Source organism: Chiloscyllium plagiosum, chromosome 33 (assembly GCF_004010195.1).
Source record: "Chiloscyllium plagiosum isolate BGI_BamShark_2017 chromosome 33, ASM401019v2, whole genome shotgun sequence".
In the NCBI taxonomy this organism is placed as follows: Eukaryota; Metazoa; Chordata; class Chondrichthyes; order Orectolobiformes; family Hemiscylliidae; genus Chiloscyllium; species Chiloscyllium plagiosum.
The window spans coordinates 25,622,673-25,635,813 of record NC_057742.1 but is presented as its reverse complement, the minus strand read 5'-3'; the positions used below and the strand labels follow the sequence as shown (position 1 = coordinate 25,635,813).

The 13,141-nt window shown below is 38.5% G+C and overlaps 1 protein-coding gene across 1 annotated transcript in view; it reads left to right on the top strand.

Annotated features, from left to right (window-relative positions):
- The first annotated feature begins 4,451 nt into the window (after positions 1–4,451).
- The window catches only part of LOC122539947 (acid-sensing ion channel 2-like), a 1,330,135-nt gene continuing 1,321,445 nt past the window's right edge, over positions 4,452–13,141 (top strand). Inside the window, exon 1 of the mRNA XM_043675161.1 lies at positions 4,452–4,468. The gene's annotated coding sequence lies outside the window, so the exon portion shown is untranslated. The remainder of the gene's footprint in view (positions 4,469–13,141) is intronic.

The window sequence follows — 13,141 nt, the reverse complement described above, 5'->3', positions numbered from 1 at the left end:
GGATATAGGCCGGGTGCTGGCAGGTGGGACTAGATTGGGTTGGGATATCTGGTCAGCATGGACGGGTTGAACTGAAGGGTCTGTTTCCATGCTGTACATCTCTATATAGGGAATGATCCATTTGCATTATCCCTTTGGAATGCTTAAAAGTGTGGGGAGTATGTTTGGTATTGATCTACTTATGATCAAGAACCTAGAAGCTGAGCTCCTCCTATCATCACTGAAATGTGATTCCTTAGTTTCAGATTCCTCAACAAAGAAAAATAATAATCTAATTTACAGTGTAAAATAGCAATAACATATTTACTGTGCAGAATAAAGTAGCTTGACTTGAAGTGACCAAATCCTCAATAGCATGCAGAACCGATCAGAATGGCAGCCTTTCTTGTTCATTCATAGGATACACATGATGCGGGCTAGATAAACATTTATTGACCCTTCTTAATTGTCCTTTGAAAGTGACAGTGAGCAGCTTGAACTCTTATAATTCTTGGCATTTAGGTTCAGCTAAAGTACTGTTAGGCAGCAGTGTCTAGGATATTGACCCATGACAGGAGCCAATATGAGTTGTGATAGCGTGTTCTGTAGATGCCACACACAGCTGTCACTGTCAGTGGTGGAGAGTGAATGCTGAAAATGTTAAATGGGATGCCAAACAATTGGCCTAATTTTGTCTGGATAATGTTCAGTTTCTGCCGTGTTCTTGGAGCGGCACTCATCCAGGCAGTTAGAGAGTATTTCATCATGCTCCAAACTCATGCCTTGGAAATGGTGGACTTGCTTTGGGAAATTAGGAAGTGAGGCACTCATTGCAGAATTCCCAGTTCAGTTTCTGGTCAACAGTAACCCATAGAATGTTGTTAGTGAGTGATTTAGTGATGTTAATCCCATTGTATGTCAAGGGGCATTGGTTGCATTCTCTTGTTAGAGTTGGTTGTTGATTGGTCCTTGTGTGACTTGAATATTACTTGTCACTTTATCAGCCTAGGCCTGAATATGGTCCAGGTTTTGCTGCATTTGGTCACTGACTGCTTCAGTACTTCAGAAATAGCAAATTGTGCGATGTTTAGCATCATCATCCCCACCTCTTACTTAATGATGGAAAGAAAGTCATTTGATGAAGGAATGGAGGCGATTGGGTCCAGGACACTATGCTTAGGAATTAAGACTGCTTGTGGCTCAGTGGGAGTATCCAAACCTATGGGCCAGGAGGCCTGCGTTCATGTCCCACCAACTGCAGAGGTGTATAATAATATGTCTGAACTGGTTAATTAGAAAGTATTTACACTGAGGAATTCCTGCAGTGATATACTGTGGCTGAGATGATTGACCCCAGCAAACATAACCATCTTCCTTTGTAATAGATATGACTCCAACTAGACATGCATTATGCCAAAATACCAACTCATTATTTGAATTTTATTTTGGAATTTCATCTGTTACTGAAAGAAAATGCTTGAAAGAGTCTGATCATGGTTGTTCAATAATACACTGTCCATGGACTTCTTACTTGCCTGTATGCAGATAATTGTGTAGTAATCAGTAGGATCAGTTGGGGTGTGATGTAATCATGTTTTGTGTCAATTCGAGGCATTACCAATTGGAATCAAGTTGGCTTATGGCATATACTATGTCCATGCTTGTCTGTACCTGAAAAATTAGTCTGCGCACAATTTTCCAGCAGGATTCTCCTTCTTAATTCCACAACCCCACCTAAAACAAATTTAGCACCATCTTCTTGAGAGCAATTGACTATCAGTAATAAATGCTTACCTAATCCGTGTACCCAGGAAACAATTCAAGAAAGTGAATCATGCAGACAAAAAGCAGATGTTTTAGTCAGCATTATATATGGCTATGGAGCATAAAATACAGTGGAGCTGCCATATGCCATTAAAGAGGAGGTTGTGACATTAAAGTTGGTTATTCATGAGAGGTGTGGACAGTGTTCCTAGTTTTGATAAAGCTGGATTGGAGGTACTGTTAAAGGAAATTGATCTTATTTGCAGAAGAACAAAACTCTCCATTAATAACGCAATAAAAGTTCCATGAATGGGGATGTCTGCACCAATAACTGTCCTGAATGTAATGAGAAAATTGCTCAGATCAAGTGGAAAACAAAAATGACTATGCTCATTCCTGCATGCCCTATGAACAATGCACTGATTAAAATAGTAATTTGCCATTCACTCTGAAATACCTCATGTATCATGATGTACGTCTCTTGCTCTTTTATGTATGTTTCAGTTGAAATCACAATGCACTTGCCCCAAGGATAAACTTCCTTGGAGTGGTAAATAGCTTCTGATCCATTGATGTGCTCCTTTACTATGGGGGGGGGGGGGGGGGGAGGGGTTTTGTTTTTGTGAATGCTGAGGTTTCAGTGACTGATGTAAAATGAAGGCAGCAGAATAAAGCATCCACAATGTAATTCCCGAATATTAACTGATTGGAAACCCTTCCTGTTCATGTCAATGTTTTGGTTAGAACCTACACTAGCTTACATTTGAGTGCATTAGCAGAGCTTTCAGTTAAAATGTCTCTGCAAGTTTCCTTGTAAACTTTTCTGTACGTACCTTCAAATAGTATTGAAAATATGTGTTCATTGACTCTGCTTTCAGGCCCCATTCTAAATCTAATTTTCCTGCATTGTAGTTGGTATACATTTGTCCCGTTCAATCAGAGTCTTTGAGTAAAAGTGGATGAAGAGAAATCCCTATTGTTTCAACCCCGTGTTGCAACTGAGTCATGCATTGATTCCTTTCTAGCGCTACTGCCCCATTAGTAAGGGCAAATTTTAAATTTAACAGCATGCCGTATGTCCAATTTTATACAGGGTTTCAACTGTATCTATTTCAATGGTACAAAGAATTCATCCCTGTTTCTTTAGTCAATAAAGGATTATTAGTTCACTAAAATAAAACTTATGGTAGTATTCATATACTATTGACAAAAATGGTTTAGATAGTGCCATGATAGATATAACTTGTATTCCACCATCTCAAAATTAACTTCATGCAAATATGGACAGAAGGAAAACTATGTTCAACATCTTTCACAACACATTAATAGTAAGTGAAATTAAGACGGATCCCATGGATTTCTCAGCAATCAATCTCTACTGTCTCTGACCACCAATATTCCTGACATTAGATTTTTGGCCTTAACTCCCTTGAGCTGCTCTGTAATGGGCTGCCTCGATGACTGCTCATGTTCTGGAGGTTCACCTTCCTTTCCTGGCACTATCCTCCCTTGGATTCTGGAAACTGCTTTCCAACACTTACTAGTGCAGCTCCAATTTTTCATAGACAGATAGCTTCAAGTCAGGGCTTGGATTTTTTTTGGTCCTGACCAGTATTCTTGCTCACTTGCTCAAACTAAATGTTGCTTCTGGGTTTTCAAACAGCTTTCTGCTGCACCAAACTGTTTGTGGTATAGTGTTTCTTGTCAGCCACCCACACTTCCCAGGACTCTTCCTCAATCCTAATTCCTACACTTTGCTGCATTCAAACTCCAACTTCTTCCTGAGCTCTGACAATTCAAATCCAATTGCCTCCTCTGTAGCACTGCTTAATATGTCTTTTTGTGCATGGAGCCTTCTAACAGTCTCTGTCTTATTCTCAATGCCCTGTAACCCTGGAAGTGTTTTCGGAGTGACATACTCGAAATGTTTCAACAAGCCTCACCCCCATTGCTCGGCAGAATTGAGATAGCTATTCAACTGTCAAATGTAGCAACCCTTGAAACATCCTAACTGTTATAATGCCTACTTTCAACCTCTTTTGTCAGGCAGAAGATACAAAAGCTTAAACACACATACCAACAGATCCAAGAACAACCTCTTTTCTGCTGTTATTAGACTTCTGAATGGTTGTCTCAAATTTTAAGTATGTGCACCTTCTCTGCAGCCATAACTTTGTATTCTTCACTCTGTTCTGTTACCCGAATGCACTTTGTATGGTATGATCTGCCTGTACTGTGTGCAAAACAAAACTTTTCACTGTACCTAGGTACATATGACAATAATCAATCAAATCAAATCAAAATTGCATGCAAGAAGCAAAAACGTTCATCACACCTTCCACAGGGGCTGCTTCATTATTGCTTTTTTTAAAAGATTGATTTGAGAGGATTGACTCCCTGGCCTTTTCATATGTATCCATTGAGAAAAAACAGTCAAAATTCCTGTGACTTTTTCTGTCCTTTTCTGTGATATGCCGTTAAATGTCCTTTTTCATCATGTGGAGATGATCATGGAAAATATGTCTGAATTGAATTGTGCTCAGTCAACCAAATTGATCAGATTGCCACATCTCCATGGCAACAGGAGTAAAGCTCACATTATACACTCTGAGCTCTGGAAATCAATATTCAGAACACTAATAGTCATTTGGACCGAAGGAACAAATATTATAGGTCCCTTGAACCCAGTAAGTTGCCACAATTTATGTCAATTCCTGCACAGAAGGTAATAATTCTATTTTTTAATTTGCTTACAAACACATATACTAACTGTTGAGAAAAATGTGCAACTTCAAAGTCGGAAATTGTTCAATTAATTCCATTTTTAAAACGCTCATTAATAGTGAATATGCTGCTTTTCTCTCTGTCAAAAAAGCTATCCGATTATTCACTGGACAGACTGATTAGAAAATATCTACAATAGACACGGGACAATTGGCCCTGCTAATTCATTTCTTTCTTTTTGATTCTGTTGCCATTGATTTTTTTTTAATAAGCTATAATATTTTGTCATTGTGAAAATTAAGTGACCATATTAAAATTACCAGGTCCATTATGGGAATGAAACCTTATTATCATGTTACTGAGACAAGGGTATTGAAATGGGCATTATGCTAACCCTGCTGGAAGGTGTATAGAGTGGATGGATGGTGAGCTTGTGACAGCAGTATTTTATATTAAACAAGGAGTATTTTTCACAAACATATTGTATGTATATTTTTAGTATCTCGTCTGTTCTTCCACTTCATAAAACTAGGCAGAGAAGCCATGGAACATAAGCTTTAGCCATCTGTATAATCATATATGGAATCTGTGTCTTGTATATTCTTTTAGGCCCCACAATGGTGAACATAGAACATAGAACAGTACAGCATAGTGCAGGCCCTTTGGCCCTTGATATTGTGCCAACCTTTTATCCTACTCTAAGATCAAATTAACCCACGTACCCTTCATTTTACCATCATCCATGTGCCTATCCAAGAGTCAATTAAATGTTCCGAATGTATCTGACTCTACGACTACCACTGGCAATACATTCCAGTCTCTGTGTAAAAAACAGACCTCTGATATTTCCCGGACCAACCAACCCAACCACCCTGTAGCTCAACATTTCAATTCCCCCTCCCACTCCACCAAGGATATGCAGGTCTTTGGACTCCTCCATCGTCAGACCACAGCGAAACGACGGTTGGAGGAAGAACGCCTCATCTTCCGGCTAGGAACCCTCCAACCACAAGGGATGAACTCGGATTTCACCAGTTTCCTCATTTCCCCTCCCCCCAGCCTGTCTCAGTCAAATCCATCAAATTCAGCACCGCCTCCCTAACCTGAAATCTTCTTCCCGACCTCTCCGCCCCCACCCCAATCTGTCCTATCACCCTCACCTTGACCTTTTTCCACCTATCACATTTCCGACGCCCCTCCCCCAAGTCCCTCCTCCCTATCTTTTATCTTAGCCTGCTGGACAAACTTTCCTCATTCCTGAAGAAGGGCTAATGCCCGAAACGTCGATTCTCCTGTTCCCTAGATGCTGCCTGACCTGCTGCGCTTCTCCAGCAACACATTTCCATCTCTGATCTCCAGCATCTGCAGACCTCATTTTCTCTTTTGATATTTCCCCTAAACCTTATCCCAATCATCTTAAAATTATGCCCCCTCGTGATAGCCTTTTCTGCTCTGGGGAAAAGTCTCTCACTATTCACTCTATCTATGCCTCTCATCATCTTGTACACCTCTATCAAGTCACCTCTCATCCTTTTTCACTCCAGTGAGAAAAGCCATAGCTCCCTCAACCTTTCTTCATAAGGCATGCCCTCCAGTCCAGGCAACATCCTAGTAACTCTCCTTTGCACATCCTTCCTATACTGAGGCAATCAGAACTGAACACAATATTCCAAGTGTGGTCTAACCAGGGCTCTGTACAGCTGCAGTGTAACTTTGCGGCACTTAATCTCAATCCCCCTGTTAATGAAAGCCAACATAACATATGCCTTCTTGATAACTATATCAACTTGGGTGGCAACTTTGAGGGATGTATGGACATGGACCCCAAGATCCCTCTGTTCCTCCACACTGCCAAGAACCCTGCCTTTAACCCTGTAGTCTGCATTTAAATTTGACCTTCCAAAATGAATCACTTCACACTTTTCCAGGTTGAACTCCATCTGCCACTTATCAGTCCAGTTCTGCATCCTGTCAATGTCCATTTGCAACCTCAACTACCCTCTGTACTATCCACAACTCCACCAACATTTGTGTTATCAGCAAACTTACTAACCCACGCTTCCATTTCCTTATCCAAGTCATTTATAAAAATGACAAAGAGCTGAGGTCTCAGAACAGATCCCTCAGAACACCTCTGGTCACTGAGCTCAAGACTGAATACTTTCCATCTACTACCACCCTCTGTCTTCTATAGGCCAACCAAGTCTTTATTCAGACAGCCAAATTCCCCTGTATCCCATGCCTCTTTACTTTCTGAGCAAACCTGCCATGGAGAACCTTATCTAATGCCTTGCCAAAGATCATGTACACCAGTTCCACTGCTCTACCTTCATCAATGTGTTTTGTCACATCCTTAAAGAATTAAGTAAGGCTTGTGAGGCATGACTTGCTCTTTACAAAGCCATGCTGACTATCTCAAATTAAACTAAGAGTTTCCAAGTAATCTTAAATCCTGTCTCTCAGAAACCTCTCCAATAATTTCCCCACCAGAGACCTAAGACTGACTGGTCTGTAATTCCCACGATTATCCCTATTCCCTTTCTTGAACAAATGAATAACATTTGCCACCCTCCAATTATCTGGCACTATTGCAACGGACAGTGAGGATGCATGATCATTACCAAAAGTGCAGCAGTCTCTTCCCTCGCTTCTCGTAGTAAACTTGAGTATATCCTGTCTGGGAGAAAGTGAGGACTGCAGATGCTGGAGATCAGAGTCAAGAATGAGGTGCTGGAAAAGCACAGCAGGTCAGGCAACATCCAAGGAGCAGGAGAATTGACATTTCAGGCATAAGCTGTATATCCTGACTGGTTCAGGGGACTATTTATCCTTATGTTTTTCAAAGTTTTCAGCACCTCTTCCTTACCATCAACCTGTTTTTAACTGGCAGCCAATCTAAACTAGCCAGCACCTTATTTGAAGGTGGCACCTATCAGAGAACATAGAACTGTACAGAACAGGAATTGACAATTCAACTCACAGTGTTGTGCCAAACATGATGTTAATTTAAACTAATCTTTTCTGCCTGCCTTTGGTCCATATCCCTCCATTTCTTGCATATTCATATGCTTATCTACAAGTCCCTTAAATGTTCCTATTGTATCTACCTGCACCACCACCCATGGCAGCACGATCCACTCTCTGTGTAAAGAACTTGCCCCTCAAATCTCCTTTGAACTTTCTCCCTCTCACCTTAAGTGCATGCCCTCTAGTATTAGACATTTCAACTCTGGGAAAAAGATTCCAACCGTCAATCCTATCTATGCATCTCACAACTTTATAGACTTCTATCCAGTCTCCTCTTAGCCTCCACTGTTCCAGCGTTTTTCTAGCTTCTCCTTCTAGCTCATGCACACTAATCCAGGCAGCACCCTCTTAAACCTCTTCTGCACCCTCTCCAAAGCTTCCACATCCTTCCTTTAGTATAGCAACCAGAATTTAACAGAGTAATCATAAATGTAGCCTAATCAAAGTCTTATAAACCTGTAACATGAGGTAGACCAAGTATAAAATCAGTCCCAATAATATTTAAGAAGCATACTTCTGTAAAAAAAAACTGTTGCATCTGTACTTATTTCACAGATACTAAACTGAGTTTATTAGATGCATCTTTGTAATTCACCCACAGCCAGTTTTTGTGTTCATTTGTTGCTGAGAGTTTGGGATGGTGATCATTGTCATAGATAGATTTGAAAGGATTGATGCTGATGAGTATGTCACATGGACCTCTGATCTCAAATATTTGAGCTTAATATTTGGTCCTTCTCAAAGTCTCTTACAATGTCTACCATGTCAATGTGACATTTAACTAGTTGCAAACATGCAATAAACGGAATCTTGTTAATTACAAGGGATTCTTTTAGATATTTTACACTACTGCACCAGATCAAGTAGGCCCTGTAGTTCTTACACTTAAAGAGGATGGTGGCAGCAACCTTTACAATGAGCAACAAATTATTCCTTGGGATCTGGTAGTGGCTTGATAGTGAAATCCTGGAGAAAATGTTCCTTTGAATAATCTACTTTAGTTTTTGGTTTGTACTTCAAATATCATTTAAAAACATACAATATGCCAAGTATTTGAGTCCTTCAACAAAACGTTAAATTAGTGAGTACAGTGTAGTTAACTGGCATGCCCGTGTCACAATAATCAGGTACAAATGGTAATTCAAGAAGAAATAATCCTGATTATAGTCTAGCATTCAATCATTCAAGCAATTTATTATCACTATTTGCCTTGAAATGCTAGTGTACTTAGGTCATTTGATAATAACTTGCAGAACAAGCCAATATTTTGCTCAGATTGCATTATGGAAAATGATTCTTTTCGTCTGCCTGCCTACAGCATTTAAAATAAGCTTTGAACTGTAATAAACATTTTGCAATTGCTCATACCACATTAGATGATAAACATAACTAAAAGCGATGTTTTGTTCTGAATAAGTTAACTAATGTTTTGTTTGAAGGTCTTAACTACTTGGCACATGCAATCTTTTTGAAAAATGAGTTAGAGTGCAAAACATGAACTTAAGTAGGTTTTTCAAAGGAAGTCTTGTGCCCGAGGTTTCCCTGTCAAGCACTACTAGATCCTAATGTGGCACTCTTGCTGTTTTTACAGGCTGAGAATCATTTCTATATCTCAGAATTCCCATCCCATGCTTTCACCTTGAGGACTGATTGTCATAAACTCTGGAAATTCACTTCAATGTTTCAATGAAGTCCAGGACACTTCTCTTTAGTAACTCCAGTATTGGTGTATTCTCCTAAATTCCCAGATAGCTCTCTTTCCTTGTTATCTTATTGCATTTTGGTACATCTTTTCAACCACTCCCTCTAACCTGGGGCACAAAGACTAGAAGTAAAGATAAATGCGTGATAAATATGTCTCTTTTCTTCTGATGTAAATTTTACTGTGTTTGTGGTATCATGACATTTGACCTTTTTTATTATTGGCAATGCTTCCTGATTTTAAAATAATTATGTTTTCATGAGCAGAAGTGTAATCTTTTATTCAGCAGGCTGTAGTTTCATGCATTACAACATGTTTTGAGCACAGAGTATTGCACTGAAATGATAATCTGGACTCAGGCGATGCTGCAAAATCAGAAATGCATTTTTTCCATATGCGGCACTGAATAAAGGTCTGTCTGTTCAAAGGAATGTACATGATTGTGTGCCACAATTAACAGGAGATCAGGGAGTTATCTAGAAGGTACTGGAGCCAGTGGCCAATATTGTTGCTATAGAAAACAGAAATTGCTCGAGAAACTCAGTGAGTCTGGCAACATCTGTGGAGAGAAAGCAGAGTTAACATTTTGATTCCAGTGACTGTTCTTCAGAACAGCCCATAGCAGGAGTTGTCTTTGCTTATGGACATAGGGCTTTGCCAAGTGCTGCATACCTATTTGGAAAGCATCAGATTTATGCAACTGATCATGCTAATATAAACAGGGACATGTCAACTGGAGTTTATTCTAACATGGGGAAAATTAAGCCTCATTGTCTTCTTTGCCTGAGATGTTTTAGCAATTTCATTGGTTTGGTGGGGACTTTCTTCATGATGTTTGGACATTCTGAGAACATTTAATGGAAACTTAATAAAGGTAATTTAGCTGTTGAAGCCTGCTCCATCATTCAAGAAGATCTTGGATGATCTTTTACCATCTCAGATTACCTGCACTATGCCTCAATTCCACTGGTAGCCCCCTGACACCCAAAAAATATTTCTGTTTGGCTTGAATATACATAACCTATATTTTATGCAACTTATTCTGAATATGCTTGGTTACACCAGACTATACATATAATGCAATGCACCATTAAATTATTTTGAAGTTCTTTAATACAAACAATAGAATAAAAGTGAGCAAATGCCTCAGCTCAGTAATTATTTTGAGATCGGATCAGTTTAGAGGTCTGCTGAATCAATTCTGATTCAATGCAAGTGAAACCTGGCCTTTGAAATAGGTATTTATTTTATTAACACAAGATGACCGGTGGTTGAAGGGTGTTCATTGTAAATAAGTCAGATAGAAAAGGTTAACCAGATGAATGAAAAATTAATGTCAATGCAAATGTTTGGATGCAGCCAGGAGGCAGCCTCTTAAGCACAGAGTCTGTGGAAAGCTGACATTCAATTCCTTGCTCTTGCATGACAGTCTTTGTGTCACTGACAGATAGAATATTAATAAAAGCATGATTTCACTTCATAATTTATTAGGATCTTTTCATCACCCTTTAACTTGGAAAAATATTTGTGCAGCAAGTTGCTGAAAGTGCAACTGAATGTAAAACTAGGACCACAGAGGCGTGCGCAGGTCATTCAGTTATTTGAACCTGTTCCACTATTCAGTGAGGTTATCTGATCTATAATTTGGTTGCATAAACTTGTGAGGTAAAAAAAATTACCAATTTCTGATTTAAATTGATTTTAGTTTATTAGCATATGCTGGCCTTGTTTGAAAGGTTTCCAAACTTCCACTGTTTGCATGAAGCAGAGTTTCCTAATTTCTCCAAAAAAAATTAAATATCTATTTTGAGATTGGAATCATCAGACCTGGGGCTTTCTCATTCCTTAACGTCACTTTTTTCTCTCCATTTTTTTGCTTTTGTAAAACTTAGGAAGTTCAAGTCTTTGATTTTTTTGTCTATTCACTCCACGGACTGATGCAAAGCAATTTTTGAATTAACCTTTCTTTTCTGTATTTTCATTGGGACATTAAATTTAATTGCCAACTACGGGGCTAGGTTTACCTCAGTAAATTTGAGCAAACTTGATAAAATATTTGGCACATTAGTACAAGAGCTGCAAAAAGAAAACTAATCATAGCAGTGCTGTTAGAATTATAAGGATTATAAAGCAAAGCAAAGTATCCTGTGAGTTACGGTGTGCAAAGTTTTAGGACATCTGGTATATTAACATCTCGTATGTGTGTATATACAGTGCACACTTCCTGCAAGTGTCAAACTTGCTTTTTGAAACACATCCCTGCAAAACATTTCCTGTCACACCTGGTTGATTTGATAGAACAGAATTTGACTTAGTCATAATAAATTTGTGGTTCTGATACAAATACATTGTAGATTCCATGGTTCACTGTTACAGAATATTGCATCCTCCAATTTAGCTGGAAACCACCACAGGAGAGCTGCAATTAATTGAATATTGAAGAGCAGTTCAAGGAGGGAGGGAAGTTAAAAGAGCCTTTTATGAATAATCTTTTTTTTGTATTGAATATGGGAGAAAAACAACCTTTTGTAGCCTGAGGCAGAGAATCTAGCCTGGAATTAACTGCAATGAAAGTTGTAAATTGTTATTTGATTGGGATTTATTATCACGTACGAGGTTATAAATGGGTTGAGATTTTGAAGGAAAAAGTGAAAGTTTAATATTTAAATTCAATCCCTCTTAGAACTTCTATGTAAGCTGTATGATGAATTTCTTGTTGTAGCTGCTTGAATTAAACAATTCATTTTTACAATAAGAGATTAGTGGAAATTTATGCAGAAAAAAAATCAATAAATGCAAATAAGTAAGCATAAAATTTTGATAATTTAGCTGACACGTAACTATTTAATGAGCCATGAGTTTGTCACAATGAACAGTTTTATTGAAATTGCAAGCATTGCTTTCAACCAGTGAGGAAAAATCAGCATAAAAATGACATTTCAGGAATTTGTGTGTTATGTTTTGGTACTGTGTTTTCAGTCAGATGTAATTTTTGACTTTAACTCAATCTGAATGAAAATCAAGATGGGTCCTTATCCTGAATAAGTTCTAGTGCATTTATGTCATAATCATTTATGCGGGGGAGGGAAAATAATATTTATGGTTTTAATAAAGTTATTTATTTTTGTGACTGACGTGATAAATTTGACAAATGCATAGTGCCATCATTCTGCTAATTTGATTTAATATCTGTTGCAATGGGAGTATTACATTTCAGCTTTGAATCAACTGAAGATTATTAAGGATAAAAAAGTACATCATAAATATTAACTCAATCATTACTTAAGAACATCTGGGTTAGGTGGCAAAGTAGGACAGTCACCCCAGCAAGCCTGCCCATCATTTAATAAGACCATGACTGATCTGTCCCAGGCCTCAAATCCTCATTCATGCTCACTCCTCATACCCTTTAATATTTCAAAACTCTTTCAGTGACTTCATCTTTACAACTCCCTAGGGTAGAGAATTCTAGTCATTCACTACATCTTGAGAGAAGAAACTGCTTTGCATCTCAGTTTTAATGAATGTCCCTGAATTCAAGACTACCCCACCTGTGGACACATCTTCTCAACATCTACCTTGTCAAGCCCCTACAAAATCTTGAACATTTTAATAATATCATCCCTCGTTCCTCTAAATTCTCATGAAAAGAAGCTGAACCTGTTTAACTGTTCTTGATTTGTCAAATCATTCATCAACAAAGTGAATCTCTTGACTTACCTTCAATGCTAGTGTCGTCTTCATTTTTAAGTAATCAACTGTTGGAGACTGAGTATAGCTTTTTATGATCATTTTATTCAAGTGATTTAAGGAGAACTTTGCCTCATTTTATTTTAGAATCCCTACAGTGTGGAAACAGGCCCTTTGGCCCAACAAGTCCACACGACCCTCCAAAGAGTAACCAACCCAGACCCATTCCCCTACCCTATACTTAACCCTGACTAA